General features: G+C 48.8%; 1 protein-coding gene across 3 annotated transcripts in view; it reads right to left on the bottom strand.

The window, feature by feature from the left end:
- The window catches only part of LOC113992793 (galactosylgalactosylxylosylprotein 3-beta-glucuronosyltransferase 1-like), a 29,019-nt gene extending 15,927 nt beyond the window's left edge, over positions 1–13,092 (bottom strand). Inside the window, exon 1 of one of the 3 annotated variants that reach the window (XM_027730457.2) lies at positions 12,747–13,092. The gene's annotated coding sequence lies outside the window, so the exon portion shown is untranslated. The remainder of the gene's footprint in view (positions 1–12,746) is intronic. The other 2 variants (XM_027730456.2, XM_027730455.2) reach the window with 2 other exon arrangements.
- Positions 13,093–18,139: the final 5,047 nt, after the last annotated feature.

Raw genomic sequence — 18,139 nt, 5'->3', positions numbered from 1 at the left:
CCCACATGAGCCCAAGTCAAGAATCTTCCTCCAGTCTTGGTCCATAAACAGCTTGGCATGGTGCCTTTCCCAAAAGCATCCTTATCCCAGACATGTGGCTTGCGTGGGGGAGCACAGACTGGAGGAGGGTGATGTTTTATACAGGGCTTTGTTCCAATTTAAAAAAAAAAGAAAGGCTCAAAAACCTCAACAGAAAACAGAAAGGAAACTTTAACGAAGCTAATTAAATCTGCTGGCTATGTCCCATGAGAGCCAATACCTTAGAGACAGCACGTGGCTCAGCCTGCTATCCCTAGGTAGATCAAGGGTATCCAGGCACTATCTGGGCTATCAGCAGGAATGGAGATAACCCAGTTCGGATAAACGCTAGACCTTGAACTTGGCTGCAAAACTCATCCTCGCAGGGAGCCTTCCGGAGCCTGAAAAAGGAGGTCTAAACCAGGCTATTTTTAATCAGCTGAGACCCAAATGTCCTTCATGATCGACCCATGCAACCTGTCACTGCCTTCCTGCCCCCTGAGCATTGGCAAGGGTGGGCTGTGACTCTGAGGGACACAGCCCTCTGCCCCATCACAATTTCCCTGCACTGCAGAGCCGTAATTCAGGGATGCCAAAAATACCTGGAGAAAGATTAGCAACTCAGGCCTAAAGAGAAGCAGGTGGTACCAGATGTCTCCTGAGAAAGCTAGCTGTCTCCTGAGAGACCTCTAAGCTTGGAGTTATCCTCTCTTGAAAGGAAAGTTGGGGGCTTATTCAAACGTCAGCTTCTCTCCCCTGCTGCTGAGCTCTGGCAGAACTGAAGTCCTTTTCAGACGCTGATGACTATTACAGAATAATCATTCCAAACATATCAGCATGAATCAGCCCAATATCTGCATTAGCCAACAAAAAAAGGGCTTTTTTCTTTTTTTTTTTTTTCCAAGGAGGCAAAATAATTCTAAGGAAGCAAAAACAATAGCGGATTGTTCCAAAGTTTCTGTATATTTCATTCAGATCTTTCCCTACTGAGTTAACAGCTGATGCCTGTTCAGCAGGAGTGGGAGCTGTCATTTTACAGATTTCTTACAAAAGCAGAAAGGAAAAACCCATAGTATTTCCTTCCAGAACATTTTCAAAGATGGAGAGGAATTACTTTATCAGAGAAAAAGGCATTAGGCATTATTTGATGGATAATTATATTCCACGGGTGCTTGTTTTGGGAGGAAAAAAATCGTGTTGATCACAAAGCTCCTTCTAAAGATATGAGGCCCAAAGGCCAATGCTGTTCCTGTGGTAGCAGCCAGGATGCAGAGACAGGCTTTGATCTTAGCTATGTGTCGATATGACATCAAATGCAGACCTCCAGAGGAACATGCTATCACTAATGCACACCCTTGATTGATTTAGACAGCTTGTTTTCCTCCTGCTTTCAAAGGCAATGTTGAAATGCTCTTCCCTGCTGGACTTCCTGGTTAGCCCTAAGGAGGTCAAAAGAAAGCAAAGGAGAAGCTGCTCTGGCTGAATTCAGAGTGCAAATGAGTGAAACAGCGATTATGCTGTTTAAAATATCAATGTAGCTGAATATGTTCCCAAAACCTGTGGGAATACTGACATTTTAATGGTTACATGTATGTGCTGGCACCCTGAAGAATCTGAAGTCAAGATCCATTATTGCATGGAAGAACTGTGGGCAAGTGAGTGCAACGCAAAGGTAAGAATCCCCCCGAGTTTTTAATTGAGAGTGCTGGCTGTGTTATGTGATCAATAAAACCACCAAGAAAACAGCAAATTTGTGTGGAATGTTTTTGTGGGTGGCCACCCCATATAGATTAGCACAGAGAGATCACTGACCAGCCCCGATGAGTTGCTACCACATCACGCAGTTGTTAGTTGTGTGAGAAGTAAAAAGAGGAGAAACATCACTTTGGTCTCCCTGATGGACATTTTTGCCTTTGCAGTTCTCTGAACTGTGTGAAATACACTTGCTTTGTAACTAGCTGAGATGGTCCAAAATGCTAATTCTGATTTCTTCCTCCAAATAAATCATCAGCACTCACTAGATTTGCCACTTGCTGCACGGCATCCGAGCGTCGTGCAGACATTTTTATAAACAAATGTAGAATGGAGAAATAAATTGGCACCTAGAGAATTGTCTTTTGCAATAGATATACGTTATGGTCCGCTGCTTGACTTGTACCTTCAATGCCACAGCTGATCTGTGTAGCTTGGGCTCGATTAAAAGAAACAGTAAAGTGAAAATTAGAGTCAGAAAACAGTGTTTATTTTTCTGCCTTCTGTATGTGAAATAAAAAGAGAAGACTGCGAAGGAAAGAAGGGACAGGAAGGTGATGGCCAGTGTCCTGCTGTGGCTGCCCTGCTGTCCTTCCCTGTCCTATCAGGGAAGTTGTTGACTCTGGACTACAAGCAGGTCACATCTGAATTAGGTGCCAAGGTATCAAGAAACCCATATGCAATTCCCACCTCCTGGGAATGCCACGGGAGCAGTTAGTGCAGTAGTTGAAATATCTAACTTGGACACTGGCAGCAGCTGCCAGAAGATATTGAAATAAGTTTTATTTTGTAGAAAAGGTAAGCAGTGGATCCATTTGGGTGAACAGATGGAGCTGAAGAGTAGCAAAAGTCAGTGCCCCTTTCTGACAAAAATCCAAGCCTACTAGAAAAAAAAGATGTAGGTTTTGGTTTCTGCTTTTCCATGTCTTGCACTGTGAAAATGGAAGAGTCTGTTGGGAAGGCAGAGAAGGCTGTGAGGGCAGACGAGCTCTCAGCACAAGAGACAAACTTTGATCTCTCCCTTAGAGTGCATAGGGTTGCCATAGGGCTTGCTTGTACAGGGCTTGCTCTCTGCCATGCTCCTTAATTGCACCTGAAAGCAGACAGGTCTAAGAGTCATCTTTACACACAGTGTTTGTGAACCTTCCCTTGAGAGGGAGGTCAGCCTATGCTGTATTGTACTTGTGGGCTTACCTGTGAAATTGTGTGCTTCAGGCTGATCGAGACCTGGATGTATAAGTGGGTGATGCTTCCCTCCAACCTGGTAAGTTGCCTGCTCTGTCTGTTTCTTGAGTTTGAAGTATCATCTTTGCAGAAATACAAGCAAGAAAATCTGGGAGATGCCTCTCCCCAGCTCTTACACCTCTGCAGTCAAGGTTTCTGGGCCATGCTGTCCTTCCTACCTTCCTTCCACATTCATGGGCTGCCAGTTGGCCTTGGACAGAATAACTCATGAGTAGATACTTCTGGTTGGAAAGGAAAGATGAACTAGGCTTTTTTTGGACCCTCCTCTGCACTTTGAGAGCCCTTGGAGCTCACTTCAAAGGCAGATCAGGTTGGCCTGAAACATCAGGTCAAAGAATGGTTTCTTGTTAAAATTAAAAGTGAGCCGCTGCTGTAAATCTGAGAGGTGGATCTGAATCTGTCCTGATCCTGGGGGTGAATCTGGCTCTCTCCTTGTGCTACAGGGAGGAAAGGTTGCTCTGGTTATCAAAAAACTGTGTGCCTTGGATCAGGGTGTAGTCTCCCCACACACAGAGATGTTAGTAAAAGTGGCAGCTGCAGAAGTAGAAATTGGATCTCTGGAAACTCAGAAATGCCTTAAAACAAGGGGCCAATTTGTCTTTACTAGACAATGAACTCCTTTCCCCAGAGCACGTTTCTGGTTGCTTTTCTCAGATTTTGTCCTGAACTAGATTCCGTATATTAAGTGACTGTTAACAACCTTTTTTCTCTGTCTGAAGAAGTCTCCTTCTTCAACTTATCAGCTCTTTCCCAGTAGAGCAATGCTGGGTGTTACCCAAACTGGGCTAAACTTAGGATGGTGTTACTAAGGTTGCTCCCACCCACATCCTTCCCAAACCCCTGCAAGTGTGTACACACCCTGCATCTCTGGCTGGTGCCTGGCGTGCTGGTCTTCTGTCGACAGTGGTCTTGTGTGTCCTCAGTGTGACAGTCACCTTGGTATTTCTGAGCTACAGCAGCACAAGACCAAAAGCAGTTCTTTGCGAGGACGTTTCTGGAAGTCAAGAAGTCAGGTGAGGCATTCCTAGCTTTACGCATGCACATGTGAACTACCTCTATCCCTTACCAGCTCCACAAAAAATAACTCTGAAGGAGCAGCAACGCTTCCTAGACAGAGGAAACATCGAAAAACCTCTTGGGAAGGAAGAAGGAAGAAACTGGACTTCTGCTCCTGCTGCTGTAACTAATTTGTAGGTCACCTGTGTTTGTCTTGATGCTCAGGTCAGGACCCATTTTGGTGTTAGGAAAGAAATGCTTAGTATCAGATTTTATCACTCCGGTAAGTGTGTTGCAGAAGGGAGCATAAAGAAGCAGAAATCTTGCTTAGTGATTATTTTGCACCAGTGTTAAACAGTTCCAGGACTTGGTTTGACTTCCAGGGAGCTACAATCCAAGCGTGGCTTTGGTTTGATGTACTATGAACAAAACTTGCTGGGATGGCAGCTTGTCTACCACTGAATGGGAGCTGGTGTTGACAGGAGAACCACGTGTCCTCTGCAGCACCTCCAGAGGAGAGTACTAGGTGGGATGAAGGGTGCAGAATTTGTCTAACAGACTAACGTGACTGGGAGGGCAAGTGGGGAGACTGGTCATGGTACAGGAACAGTATAGGATTTGTTCTCAAGCGGGTGACAAGAGACTTCATGCGTGAAGACTCTTGGAGGTGGAAAGAGCAATTTTAAATTATCCTTTCCCAAAGATTTGTAAACTATTGGTTTGTAAACTATTGGTGTAAACTATATTCACCCCCAAAAGTCTTCTTAACACAGAGGTCAGCGGTAATGATCTTAGCAAAGTGTTTGTCAATGTCCTCTGACTTCCCTTGTAATGGAGCTGCTGATGCATATCAAGTAATAAGAGATCTGTTGTGTTTTTCTTAATGCTCCAAGAATCTTATTCTAACATGGAAGTTAGAAACTTCACTTCTGCTGTAAAGAAAGCTCCCGTTATAATTTGAAAACATGCAGCCAACCATTGTGGACTTGAGGAAAACAGGAAACAGCATAAGAGTTGCTAACCAGAATGGAAAACACACTGGGATCACTGGAGGAGCTGTGGAGAAGACTATGGTCTGATACAGTGCAAGAGGTGCTAGTGTCCCACAGTGGAGGGCAGAGGTGTGAGTGAAGGAAGAACAGGGGACTGGATTGAAGAGGACACCTGAAATATCTAGTATTTTACAAAACGGAGGCTGTAAGATGTTGACAGGAGCAGGATGGAGGATGTGGTTTCAAGGGAAAAAACAAAACAAAAGAAAAAACCAGGATGGGGGAACAATGTTGGCCAGGCTGAGATCTGCCACTTAATAGCACTCGACAAAATGCAAATAATTTCTCCTTCCAAAAGATCTGCCAGGAGACGCCTCAGCTATCTGGGGTCAGTGGTTAATACTCCTACCTCCTTTCCTATTGCTCCACCAAAATGAGGAGCTGGCACACGTCTGAGGGAGGAAAGAAGCTTGCTGCAGACCTTGAAGCGGTAGGATTTGCCAGCTTGCCTCTGACTGCCCAGCACAGCCCTGAGATACAGCTCAGCCCTGCTCGTGTTTGACTTCAGCAGATGCTGCCTGTGGGCTTTGTAGAGGTGCACAGGGATAATCATGATTTGGTTTCTGTTTGCTTGCTAATTTCAGCCCCTGCTGTGAGATTTGGATGTTTCTGAGGATTCTATATTAGCTTTAATGATTAAAAAATTATTTCAACGCTTAGTGAAGAAGATGCATGATCTATCATTGAAGCCGCTTAGCAACAGGACTCATTAAGACACATATTAGTACAGAAAGATACCCTTGCCCCAGCGTCCTCTTGGAATGACTATCCACTCATATAAACAAGATAAAGGTCTTTGCCGGCCTCCTCCAAGGCCAGAGGATAAAGCAGTCAACTGTGAAACAAGATTTCTTGGTTCTTTTTCTGGCTTCAACTATGCGTCAGTATGTGGATCTGGGCAAATCGTTTCACCTGCTTCAGTGCCTCAGTTCCCCCACAGGTAAGATAAGCACAGCAATGTATAAGCACTCTGGGGAGATGACTTTCAAGTGCCTCAGCTCATTAGAGAAAAAACAAACCTTGCAGTGAATAAAAACTGTCTCAGCCCCTTGACGGTAGTTTGTACTAACCACATGGTTTGCATTGCCCTCCTGAAGCCCCACATACAGTCAGCTAATTACAGGGCAGAAAAAAAAATCTTCTCCTAGCCTCTTACCACCTGATGGTAGACAAGTATAGACGTTAAAACTTGTTATTGAGCTCAAAAGAATTAATTTTAGACAAAGCATTTCTGGTTACCCTTCAAGGAGAAAAAGGGTCTGCTACTTCTGGGGCAGGCTCCAATTTTGCTTGCAGGAATACTGTTAAATACCATGTCGGAGAGGAGAACAGTAATACTTTGTGTGCTTTATTCCCAGAGTAATTCAATGAATCTCTCAGGCAGCAACATTCTCCTTACAAAGAGCAAATAAATCAGGGTGGAGGAAGCAGGTGTAAGAGTGGACATTTCAGTCCACAGTATAAAAGCTGAGGCATTCCTGGCTCTTGGACTTGCATGCAGGACACTGAACTTGATACCTGGATGTACAAGCCTTGGTTGCACCTTACTGTGGGGTAGAGGTAAGGGAAGTATAGATGAAAGGAAGGTGAGGGAAAGAAAATGGGTGTAGGTGAGATACTAAGGTGCGACTGAAAGTGGTTCCTGAGAGAAGGAGAGGGAACAGGAGAAGAAATGAGGTTAATGGGAATGAGAAAGTAGGAGAAAGGAGGAGGAGGAATGAACAAGAGTGAGGGAGCAGGAGATCGAGTGGGACAGCAAGCAAGAGGCACAGTCAAATCATCTGAGCTCTCTCTGAAGAGATTGCCTATTTTGTTTCTGCTTTTTTTTGTGTGTGTGATCTTGCCTTAAAATTGCAGGAATGTGGCGGCACAGCACTGGCTCTCTGATTTATTAATTCCATCCCGTCCCACCAGCCCATAAAACAAAAGCATCTGTGTTTGCTCAAGAGAAAACCATGAAGGGCCTCATTCACGTCAGAGGTGGAGAGAGAAGCTGGCAGATACAGGAAATCATCGTCTCCTCCTTCTTTTTCACCTTTGTGTGGATCTGGGCTGGGGGAAGGGCTTCAGGAGGGAAGGATCCAGGGGGTGAGGTATCAGCAGGGAGAAAGCTAAGTTCACCCTGGCAATCTGTGCTGGAGAAAATGGAGGGGAGGACACAATGAATGCAATAGACTGGACCACCTCCACTGAGGAAGGCACCCCAGCACTGCAGAGAGGACAAGATCCCTTGCTGCCACCCAGGCTCACTCAGCACTGGTCTCTGACATAGCACTTGGTGCAGTATTGCCCCGGTGAATGTCAGTCCTATTGCTGTGGTCACAGCCAGGGCTTTCATGAAGCCCAGCATTGCTGCCTGTCCCATAGCTATGGATGTAACCATAATAATAAATTAAATCTACAGTCATAAGAGAAATACCCCTTTACAGCTGTTTTTAGAATGGTTTCAGAATGAGGGGGGGTCAGGGCAAGATGAATATTAAAGTATCTAACTACTGGGGCATGAAGGGGGAGAGGAGCCAGCAACCTCTGCTTCTGTCAGGCAAGGATCACCTGTGCTGTTTCTATCAAGAAGTACTGAGAGATTTTTGTTGGACATAGAGGACCTTGCTAAAACCACATCTCTACCCCTGCCCTTAAACACAGTGTCTTTAGGAGCCAGGCTGCCCTGCAATGCCACATGGGGAGCATAGTCTCAGAGGAGGCAGGGTCTGCAAGGTACTGTTGCCTGCCTTGCTCTTGGCTTTTTCTCCAAGTTCTCCCATACAAGGATTGTCGAGGAGCAATCCTGCTTTGCTTAGCAAATCACAGTTCCCACGTGCCCTGTACTCCCACACACAGACCCACCGTGAACTTACAGAACTGCTGCTCTAAAATCTTTTATCCAGAGCTGAGATTGCCCAACTGCTAACCCTGTTCAGCTCCAAGTAATCCCAGCACTTGCTTGTCTAGAGGTTGGCTGTACTGGGAATAAATGCCCTTGCTCTCCTTGCCAGGAGGTAACATCCAAAGAATAGAACAATACCATTTCCTTTTGTAATACAGCGTTATTGATAGACTACCACCACACAAAGTTGCCAGGATGCTTCCAGTCTGTTAAAATCCATAACACAGGCAAGGGAAGTGGCAACATAAGCACTGGACCAGCTCAAGTCTCATCAGAACTTAATGTGAACCTGTTTTAGCTGACAAACCCAAACCTATGAGAGCTAAGTGTCAGCACACAGGCTGGAAAACACATATTTTTTGTTTCTGCCTGGAAATTAAAATATGCCCCAGTGATCTTCACTTGAACATGTCTCTATCCTTTTGTCCTTTGTCTCTTACATTAATCAATATTGTGGGTTTTAGAAGATATAAGAAATCCTATGCTCGGCAACTGTGAGGGGTCGAAGTCTGAAGATTTAGATCTATTTCAAATGGACTGACCTGTCCAGTGATAAATGATCTACTATCCATCAAAATGTCTCCTCTTTTTCTTAATCCTGCACTCAGCACCAGAAGCATCTTGTAGCAGCGAGTTCCTTATGTCACTATCACAGCAGGGGAAAAAACCGTACTTTTATCATCAAATTGCTACCTTTCACGTTTTCCTGGATGCACTCCAGTTCCTTTACTGAGAAAAGTCATATAAAGAAGCATTCATTCTCCCTCTTCCATGTTGCTGATTGCTTTGTTTTTCACCTCAATATCCCTTGTCAACTGTGTCTCTGAGCTAACCAACCCCATTTTAAGGAATGTCTCTATGTGCATTAGGCATTAGTGGGTTTAGCTGATAGGAGTAGAGATGAGCAGCAAACAAAACCTAAAGGCCCCTGCGCTGGAGCTGTAGATCCCAGTTCTGTGTCTCAGTCCCAGGAAGCTGTGCCTCCTGAGGAAACTTGGTTCACGTTTTATAAATCTGAGGAATTTGCAAAGTGCACTGTTTTCAACTCAGGGAGAAGGATCTCAGACAGCCCTCCACACTGCATGGTGGAGTAAGCCAACAAGACAGTTGATTGAACACTTGGGAACACTGGCAAAGTAGATAAATTCAAGCTTTTAAGGAAAGACCTTCGGGAGCACTAATGTCACATGAGAGCAAACTAGAAGAGACTTCAAGCTCTTAATTATGAGCCTGCACAGCCTAAAACAGCATGAAAGATTAAAGGACCAAGTTTCTATAAGTGTGCTGACCATGGATCAAGGCACAGTTTGGAGACACACCCCAACCTGAGGGAATCAGTGTGGTCTGACCAGCGTCCCTGTCGAAGAGTGGGCTTTAGGCAGTTCTGCCTGCACCCAAGAGGAGGGTGCTGACAGCCACAGGTCTCATTGTGCCCTGTATTTATTAGTCTTTTGTAGTATTCATTGGTTTTAAATCACAGTCCTGTCAGTCTGAGCTTCTTCCCAGCAAGTGCTTCTCAGAGTTGCAGGGGCCTCGCCTGGGAGACAGATGATCTGGGTCTGTCTCAGCTCTGACGTGATGAGCTGCAGTGTCTCCCTTGTAAAGTGGGGGTAGTCATCCTGACAAACAGCTCTGTATGTGGGCAGGGAGTGCTCTTAATCACATATGTGGAGTACTTTCAGATCTCGGGATGGGAAGTGGTGCAGAAAAGCATAATGCTTATTATTAGGCAGAAAGGCCAGAAGCAAAAAGGGCAGAGAGATCCTAGACTTCTCCAGGGCCCTGGAGGTGTGTGGGACCTGGATTCCAGTCTGGCCTATTACATCCCTTTTAGGCTTCTTCTTTTATTAGGAACAATTAGATACAAAGAGGAAGGGGACAGATATCATCTTTCCTGTGTACATCCTGCAGAATAATTGCAGAGCTTTCCCAGAGCAATTTTCCATGCTTAGTAAAGGGCATCTTTGGAGCCTATCAAATGTCTCATCCCTTGTAGGCACACATATGAAGGCTTGCAGCATGTGTCTTTATTGCTCCCAAATATTGGGAATAGGAAAGACAACCGAGAGAGCTGAAGAGGAGGAAGAAGAGGCTTTGGAAGTAGTTCCTGGAAATGGATGGGGTTGTGGGGTGGCTTCTGATGGCTGGAACAGCAACATTGCCTCCCAAGGCATTGGTGAGAAGCTGGAGGTGACTGTGCCTGCAGCACCAGCACCCTGAGGGAGAGGGGCAGCAGAGGCTGGAGCTATGAAGGCACTGAGAAACAAGAGGATGTGCAGGGCACTGCCATTGGCAGGTGACTACTGCGGTGAAGAGGGGAGGAAAGCTATCCAGGGGTACGGCTGGAGTGAACGCAATCCAGGCTCCTGCCAGCAAGCTGTCAGCTAGGTATGACTTTGCTCTCAGACACTAGGGACATCTCCTGGCCTGCTGCTGAAGCAGAGGGAAGTTCCCTGCCAAAAAGCACCTCTACCAATGCTTCATAAGCAAGAAGAAAGGACGCTGGCTACATAGGAGACATAGCCTTGAGCTGTCCAGTATGACCTCGGACACTCTGAAGGGAAGATGGCATTAGAGGACATAGGCAATAGTCACAAAGATGTTCCCAAACCGTGGAAAGAATATGAATTTAAGGGCTGTACATTGTGAAAGTGTTTTATCTCTTGTGTACATTTAGCTGCTCTATAGCTCTGTACAGCTCCCTAGGCAACAGTCTTCCCAAATGACACTGTAACAAAGCCCAAAGGTGCGGGAGCTTTTCTCGTTAAAACCCTTTCTGAGGGAGCAAGTGTCCTCAGCCCAACTGCTTTGCTTTCTATCCCATGGCTGCTAAAATGTCTTGCAAATCGAACTGAGGCATTTGGCTATAAAGGTGGCTGTATCTCAGCTGTGCTCTGTGTCGGCTGATTGAATTGCTTTGGGATTGCAAGGGTGCCTAGATGATTTTTCAATCATTATTATTATTATTGTTACTACACTGAAAATGCCAAAGAAGCCAAGAGCTTTAATTTGATCTCATCTATTCCTGAAACACCCGATACGACAAGTTAGCTGCTCAGCGCATCTACCTCTGCACATTAACTGACCTGCAGAGCCTTAATTCAGTGCAGACTGAAGTGCTCTGAAAGCAACACCAAAGTCACTCCTGGAAGACAGGGAGGGCAGGAATCACAGTCAGTGAGCTCCTGGCCTCACACCAGGCAGACACAGCGTGTGCTCAGCCACTGGCACTCACGCACGGTCTGTGTCCAAGGCATGCCTGCTAACAGAGAGCTTCCAGGAAACCATGGAGCAAGCACCAACCGAAAGTCATCAAGCTCCCCACATCCTGCTTCAAGGCATCGAGAGAAGGGGATTGGTAGCATGCAGAGCTGCAAAAAGATGTGACGCAGGGTGTCACACACAGCTCTGCCAGTGCCCCCCTCATGCCCAGTAACCCTCCCTATTACCTGAGACTGAGGTCCCCATAATCTTCTACCAAGGTATCTAATTTCAGAGAAACGATGGCCTCCCTTCTGTGAAGTTCCCATCCTGCTGTCTCTGTGGACCTGTCTCCCAACTTGTGATATGGTCCCTGTTCCTAGTCCTGTCTGAGGCTAGCAAGGTCAATGCCTTGCACTTCTGCTGGCTATCCAGGGATACAAGGCGTGAACTGATTTTTCCCTTTTTGCACCAGATGAGATTTAAGGCGAAGCAGAGGTGAGTGACCAGACTTGTCTGTGAAGCCGCTGTTGCCTGTTACACTCTCTGCACATACGTGCTTTGCACAAGGAAACTGGGTCCAGGAAACGAGCTGAAAGCACCTGCAGAGGCTGCATCGCTCCCTCTCCTCCACTCAACTCCTTGTGCGGACTTCAAGTTGTTGGACAGGTATTTATTGCTTGTCATTACTGCTCTGCTATGGTGATGCTTGGTGCTGCCCCACTGATTCAAATACCCCTTCTCTCCAGACGCACAGAAATTTCCCCTTGGCAGTTTCCCCTAAAGAGTTACAGAGAAAACAGCTGCTTCTCTCCAGATTTGCAGCACCTTGAGGGGTTTCTCCCTGTCATGCACTAGCATGCACTACCCCTGCTCTCCCCTGGCCTGAAGCTGGATGGGTGAGTCGCAGGAGTAGGATGCTGAAAAAAGTACTTTCCAACTCATCTAGCAACATAGACCCCAAACTCTGCTCCAGAAAACCAGCAAGTGCATCCCTCGGCAGACACACGTGTGCCAGCTGGGGTGAAAAGGGCAGAGCCCTTCCCCGCCCTCCTTCTCTTGCCCTCTCCCAGTCCACCTCTCCAGAGCCCCTCACGGAGATGTCCACTTGAATTCGGTCACCACCGAGCCTGCCTGTGCCTGCACACAAACCCCTTCGCCCCTCTGTACTTTGGCTTCCCTGATATTTGTCACCAAGAGGAGCAATAAAACCTCTCCGGGAGCAGCGGCGTGTCCAGGACCCGCGTTTGGGTACCATCGCTCTGAGATCCCGGCGGCGAGATTCCCGGGTGGACGCACACTAGGAATGGGGGCATCTCCCCACAGCTGGAAAATTCCAGCCTGGGAGTGGGATGTCGCTCCTCTGGAAGGTGCCCGGGCCAAGGTGTGGGGAGATGCAAGGACAGGGGCTCCCCGTGAAGAGCGGAGCCGGTTCGGGCGCTGAGCAGGGAGGAAGTTCGGGAACCCCGCTGCCGGTCGCAGGGCAGAGCACTCCTCCAGCGCCAAGCGCCAGGGGACCGCAAGGTCACCCCTGTATCCCCGGCGCTGCCCCCACCCCCAAAACCCCAATGCCCGAGCGCGAGTCTCCCGCTTACCTGGCGAGATGGGTCGGTCACGGCGGAGATGCCGGGGCGCCGAGCGCGGGGCGGCACCGCGCCGGGGGCTGCCGGGGGAGCATCGCCCGCCGCCGGGCGGAGGCGTGTCCTCCCTGCGCCGCGGGACTGGCACCGGGACCGGCACCGGGATGGCAGCCGGGACCGGCCCGTCGGCGCTGCCGGCGGATGGCGGCGCCCGCCTTCAGACGGCGCCGGCGATGCGGCTACGGGCGGCGCGGGGCCGATTTAAGGCCACCCCGCGCCGGGGGTGGGGGAGCGCCGAGGGCCGCCCGCAGCGACTCCTGCGCGCCGCGCATCCCGCGGGGCCGCCTTAAGCGGGGAAGGGGCGAGAGCGGAGCCGGCGAGGGGGAAGGAGCGGAGAGGAGGGCACCAGAGCCGGGAAAAGCGGGGGAAGCGAGAGCGGGGCCGGGCGCGGCCGCAGCGCTGCCCCCGCCGCCCGCAGCGGGGCCGGGCACCCTGGGAGGGGGAGGGTTCCCTGACCCGGGCCCAGCCGCTGCTCTCCCCGCTGAAGGCGAGGGCTTGGGATTTTTTTTGTTCCTCCCGGGGGGATCGCTTTGCCGCTAACCGGGTGCTGGAGTGATTTCTCGCTCCGACTGCAGCAAGAAGGAGCCACCTGCCACGGCTACTGCCCGTGAGGGTTGGCTATCGATAAGGCAACCTAGAGGGCATAGCCCTAAGCCAGGGACCACTGTGCTTCTGCGATTTGGTCTCCTCACTTGCTGCTTGATGGCGCACATCGCCGCTGCGTGCCTCAGTTTCCCTGAGGTGGGCAAGAGTGCTGGTGCAACCACCTCCCACTGCAGCAGCTGCTGGACCATTTCTTGCACTGGCCACGTGAAGAGACACAGCCAACGCTTTGTCTGCCAGCCTCTGACTTGGAGCAGGTTATGTGGCCGCAGAGGACGGTCCCACTTCAGTCTTCCCCTGCCAGCCTCCCTTAGGAGCTGTGTCTCTTGGCCATAAAGTCACGATGCTGCTTGAGGGGGCATGTGAGAAGCAGCTCTTCCTTCAGCCTCCCAGCTGGGGCTGAATGCATAAAAGGCAGAAGTGAGGGCTGTCACACCTCAGTCCTGCTGTAAGAGGCTAATTTCCTGCCTTCACCTTGCACTGGGCTGCACAGTACACATCTGTCCCTCCCTTACTCTTCCGAGGAGGGTTGTGACTGCCATATCTCAGGAGTTTCTCCTGAAGAGATGGCCACAGCTTTCAGCAAACCATTAGGCATAGAAGGTAGCACAGTCCCAGGCTCAGGTGGGAACTCATTCATCAAGTTTGGCTTCAGGTAACAAAGCTCCTGCTGTGGGATACACTAAGTGGGGCAAAATATTTTGAGATCCTTGGCTGGCAAGTGCTCTTGGAGAAGAACAAGAGAAGTCTGTTTTCTCAGGTTAACTGGCAGGTCTTGGCCATGTTTCTGGAGCAGTCATTGCTGAAAACATCTTGGAAAGAAAGACATCAAGTGACGTTTTACAGCCCAAATGACATTTACAAAGTGGAACACAAAGGAAAACCCAACATGGGCAAAGCAGCAGGCCAGTGCCTTCGCTCTTCTGCTTCTCCCTTTGCCAAGGGGATGCTCTGAGGGGGATGCATTCAGCACCCAGGACTACTGCCATGCTCACCACTGCTGTCCTCATGGTTGTGCAGACACAGGCTATGTCCTTCTGCACCTCTCCCTTGGCCAGAGCAGGGCATGAATTGCTGCCCTTCACCAAGCGTATTGAGGGCTGGCACTATCATGCTCTGGCATCTCAGGCTGCCCTTAATGGGAGGAAGCCATCCATCCGTCCATCCACCCACCCACCCGGCTCAGTGTTGGAAGTATGAAGTCCACAGGTTGTATGGTCACCCCGAAGAGTTCTGTGTGCTCATGGCTGAAAGCCAGCATGTGGGTGTCAGGAAATGGCAAGATGCTTCCCCGCAGATGGCTCAGCAGAAGCCTGCATTACTCTTGCACTGCCGGCAGAAGCATTATCCTGCTCCAAGAATTAGCCAGCTGGGGTGCTCCAGCTCTGCAGCACCTTGATTTTAGGAAAACCTGCACCAAGGAAATTGATTGCCTATGCCTGAAAGGCATTGAGTCTCTCAGCATTCCCTGGGATAATGCAAAGACTTTATCCTCCTGTGGCTGGAGAAAGAACTCACAGAGGAGATAACTGACTGCTTATTAACCACAGACAACTTGGGTGGTTAGTGAGTTGGACACAATCCTCGGGTGAACACGCTAACCCTGAGACCTCTCTAGGAGAGGCCGGCTAAGGACTTTGACTTCTGAGGTTCTCTCTGGAGTGCAGAAGCAGGAGGAAGAGATCAGATCCAAGGCTGCTGGAAACTCTGGAAGCCCATACCACTCGGGCTTTACTTACTTGTGCTCCAGGCTCTCCCTTTTTATGTCCACAACTTTTAACGTGACTGTTTCGCTGCAACACACAGAGCCACAGTTTAGTTAGTCCATCCTATGGTTGGACTGGAGGGGCTGAGGGTCAGCAGTTCAGGATCATGCTTCTTTCCCCTCACCCCTGGTCAGAGCTGGCTCCTGGCAAAAGCTGTGCACTTCTGAAATGAAACTCAGTTCTGGGGAAGGTGGGTCTGCACAGAGATATTTTTCTTGGCTAGAGCATCCAGAGTAGATTTATTGGAGGAGACAGTGGAGTATCCAGTGTATTATAGTCTTCTTTTCCCTCCTGAAAGCAATGCCTGGGGCAGTCTGTGTTCCTAGCCACATGATAGTGGAGTTGCTGCCCTAGTAAGACCTTCCTCCTTCCACCACCACCACAGCTGTGGCCAGCACAGACATATATGCACCAATCTACACTGCAGTGCTCTGGGTGGCAGCTCTTCCCTGGCACACTGTAGGCTGTCTGCCGCTCTCTCTGCCCACACTTCCTCCACTGAAAGTACATGATGTGAAACTCCACGAAATCTCCATCCTGAGGTTGCCACTAAGATAAGTTTCTTCTCAAGTGGTAAGTGCTTCGAGATCCTGGGAGAGATGCTGCTGGAGAGGGTAGCTTACTGTTGCAATCTGTGTGCAATTTATTCCTGCAATTTGCTTTCCTTGCTTTTTTCACTGCTATGCCCTAAGGGGCCTGATGCTGTGTCAGCCTTGAGGCAGACCCACAGACCACATCTCCAAGCCTTGCAGCAGTAAGTCATAGGACAGGAGATGCTGTGGAAAATGTTCACTGACTCATGCTGCAAAGAAGGAAGCTGTGCCTCGGCACTATGAGCCTCCTGAGGTCTTGCTCCATCTGGGCTGAGTGGCTGCAGCTGCTTCCCAATCTCCTGGCTCATCATTCCTGCTGCTGCTGCTCTTACAAGCAGGCACTACGAGTGTCTGAGGCACCTTATAGGACTGGGAGAGTGAGTTGTTTGCATTTCCCAGCCTTGCTTTTGACAAGGGATTCGGCTACAGGGCAGCAGGGGCCTTGCTGGTGTCCTCAGCTGTGGGTATGTGTGATGCTGTGCTGTGGATACGCATCTGTTAGCAGCTGTGCTGAGAACTTGCCTCTTTGTTGCCCTCAAGGCAGGGAAGAAGCAAGCAGGGCCGTTGCTGATTCCTGGCTGGCATGCTGTATTTCACAAATATAAGGTGAGGAAGTGCTGCCAGCACCCCTAGAGGAGGGCAGAGAGAGGGTATGGAGTTGGGCAAGAAACCTACTGAAAAGGTCAGTCAAGAGTCATGCCCACAGCTGACATGGCCTATGAAGCATTGTTAGGTAGGAGCGTCACAGAACCTCTGTAAATGCAAACCTCAAAACACTGCACACATGTACTAAAGTGAGTGAAACCTTCCCTGTGAACCTCCCTTTTCTTCTGAGAAGGAGGATGAGCCCTGGAGAAGACAAGTTGTTCCCTCAAAGTCACCCCCGAAATCTGTATTTGAGGGACAGGATGAGATGCCTGTGGTCTTGCCTGCCAAGCTCCTCCTTGGTCAGGCTACAGCTTGGTGGTATTTTCAGAGAGCTTGCTGAGCTATCTTCTGCCTAACCCGCTCATCTGCCCCAGGACAGACTCCCTTCCCAAGTCCTTTCCTTCCCAGCCTTCTGGACATGGTAAAAGAATGACAGCAGGAAGTGGGGAGGGGCATCAAGTGCATCTCTCCCAAGGTCCAAAGCTGCAGCAGGGCCTCTCTCTCTCTCCTCATTGTAAATCTGCCTGAGAATACGTGTGGCAGAACAAGCAGCCCTTGATCTAAAATCTGCCATCCTTTGAAGAACCTGTGCTTCAGCAAAGCAGCCGGCAGTTGATGCCTGAAGAAGGCTGAAAAGCCACTCTGCAAAGCTCTGCAATTTCATTTCTCTCCCCCTTGAAGCACCAGAACTGTACACTAATCAAGCTATTTCTGCTACAAGCTGGGGAGGAAAGAAAGAGAGATTGTTAGTGTTAATGCTATTTTTAAATACTTTGCAGACTCTTGAATAGGATGATGATGGGGGCTGTGTAAGGACCCAGACAGAGACAGATTGATGTGTGGTAAACACATCTGTTATTCTTCAACTGGGAGGCAGATCTTTTGGCAGTGCAAGTCCAAAGGTGCAACAAGGAGCCGCTGTGAAGACTCCGCTCTCAGCCTCCAACAGGGCTTTGGCTTGGTGCTCCCAGTGCTCTCTGCCTATTCCTTAGCCACCTGCAAGGCACTGTTACTGCAAACGGGCTTCAAGCTTGCAAAACTCCCCTGGGAATCAGCTTACAGTTGTGCAGCATGTGTAAGGGTCGCTGTATGGATGCCAGAGCCCTAATGCACCTTCTCCGTGGGTGAAGCAATTACCTGCTTCTGCATGTACCTTGCACCCTAGGGATGGGGTCTACCCATGAAAGGCTAGAGAAAGCCTGAGTACCTGCCTTTCCCCAGCTGGTGCCTGCCCACCAGCTAAAGAACAAAAGAGAGTCTCAAGCTTTGGTCTCACTGCAGTAGCAGAAAATGTTCCCAGGGGAGAGAACAGGATGCAAAGAGGAAGATGAGAAGGAGTGTTGTACTGATGGAGAAGTTTAAAGAAACCCAAGCTGAGGTGAAAAATTCATATTGAACTTTCTCTAATGCCAGTAGCAGGTATGCATAACTATCATCTGAAGGCAACCAGCCCTTCTGGTCTCCCTGAACCATTGAGCTGTTTCAACAGAGGTTCCATATGTGCCCCAGAGATGTCACTTCAACATCCTACCCCTCTGGAAAAGTTTTGCAGAGGGAAAATATGACTTACCTTTCAACTGATTTATGACCCATTCTTTAATGTCGAGAAGAGAGTTATATTCTGATGGTTGATTTCTATAGAATGGCTTTAAAAAGACAATCTCTGTTAAACTGTTGGCTTTAAGAATAATTTCTGTGCCATTCTGTCAGTCTCATCTCCGTAAAATTTCATAAGGCT

Source organism: Pipra filicauda, unplaced genomic scaffold, assembly GCF_003945595.2.
Source record: "Pipra filicauda isolate LSUMZ 115617 unplaced genomic scaffold, ASM394559v2 scaffold69_size3009148_pilon, whole genome shotgun sequence".
Taxonomy (NCBI): domain Eukaryota; kingdom Metazoa; phylum Chordata; class Aves; order Passeriformes; family Pipridae; genus Pipra; species Pipra filicauda.
The sequence above is the reverse complement of the archived record's forward strand: the minus strand, read 5'-3'. Positions and strand labels throughout refer to the sequence as shown.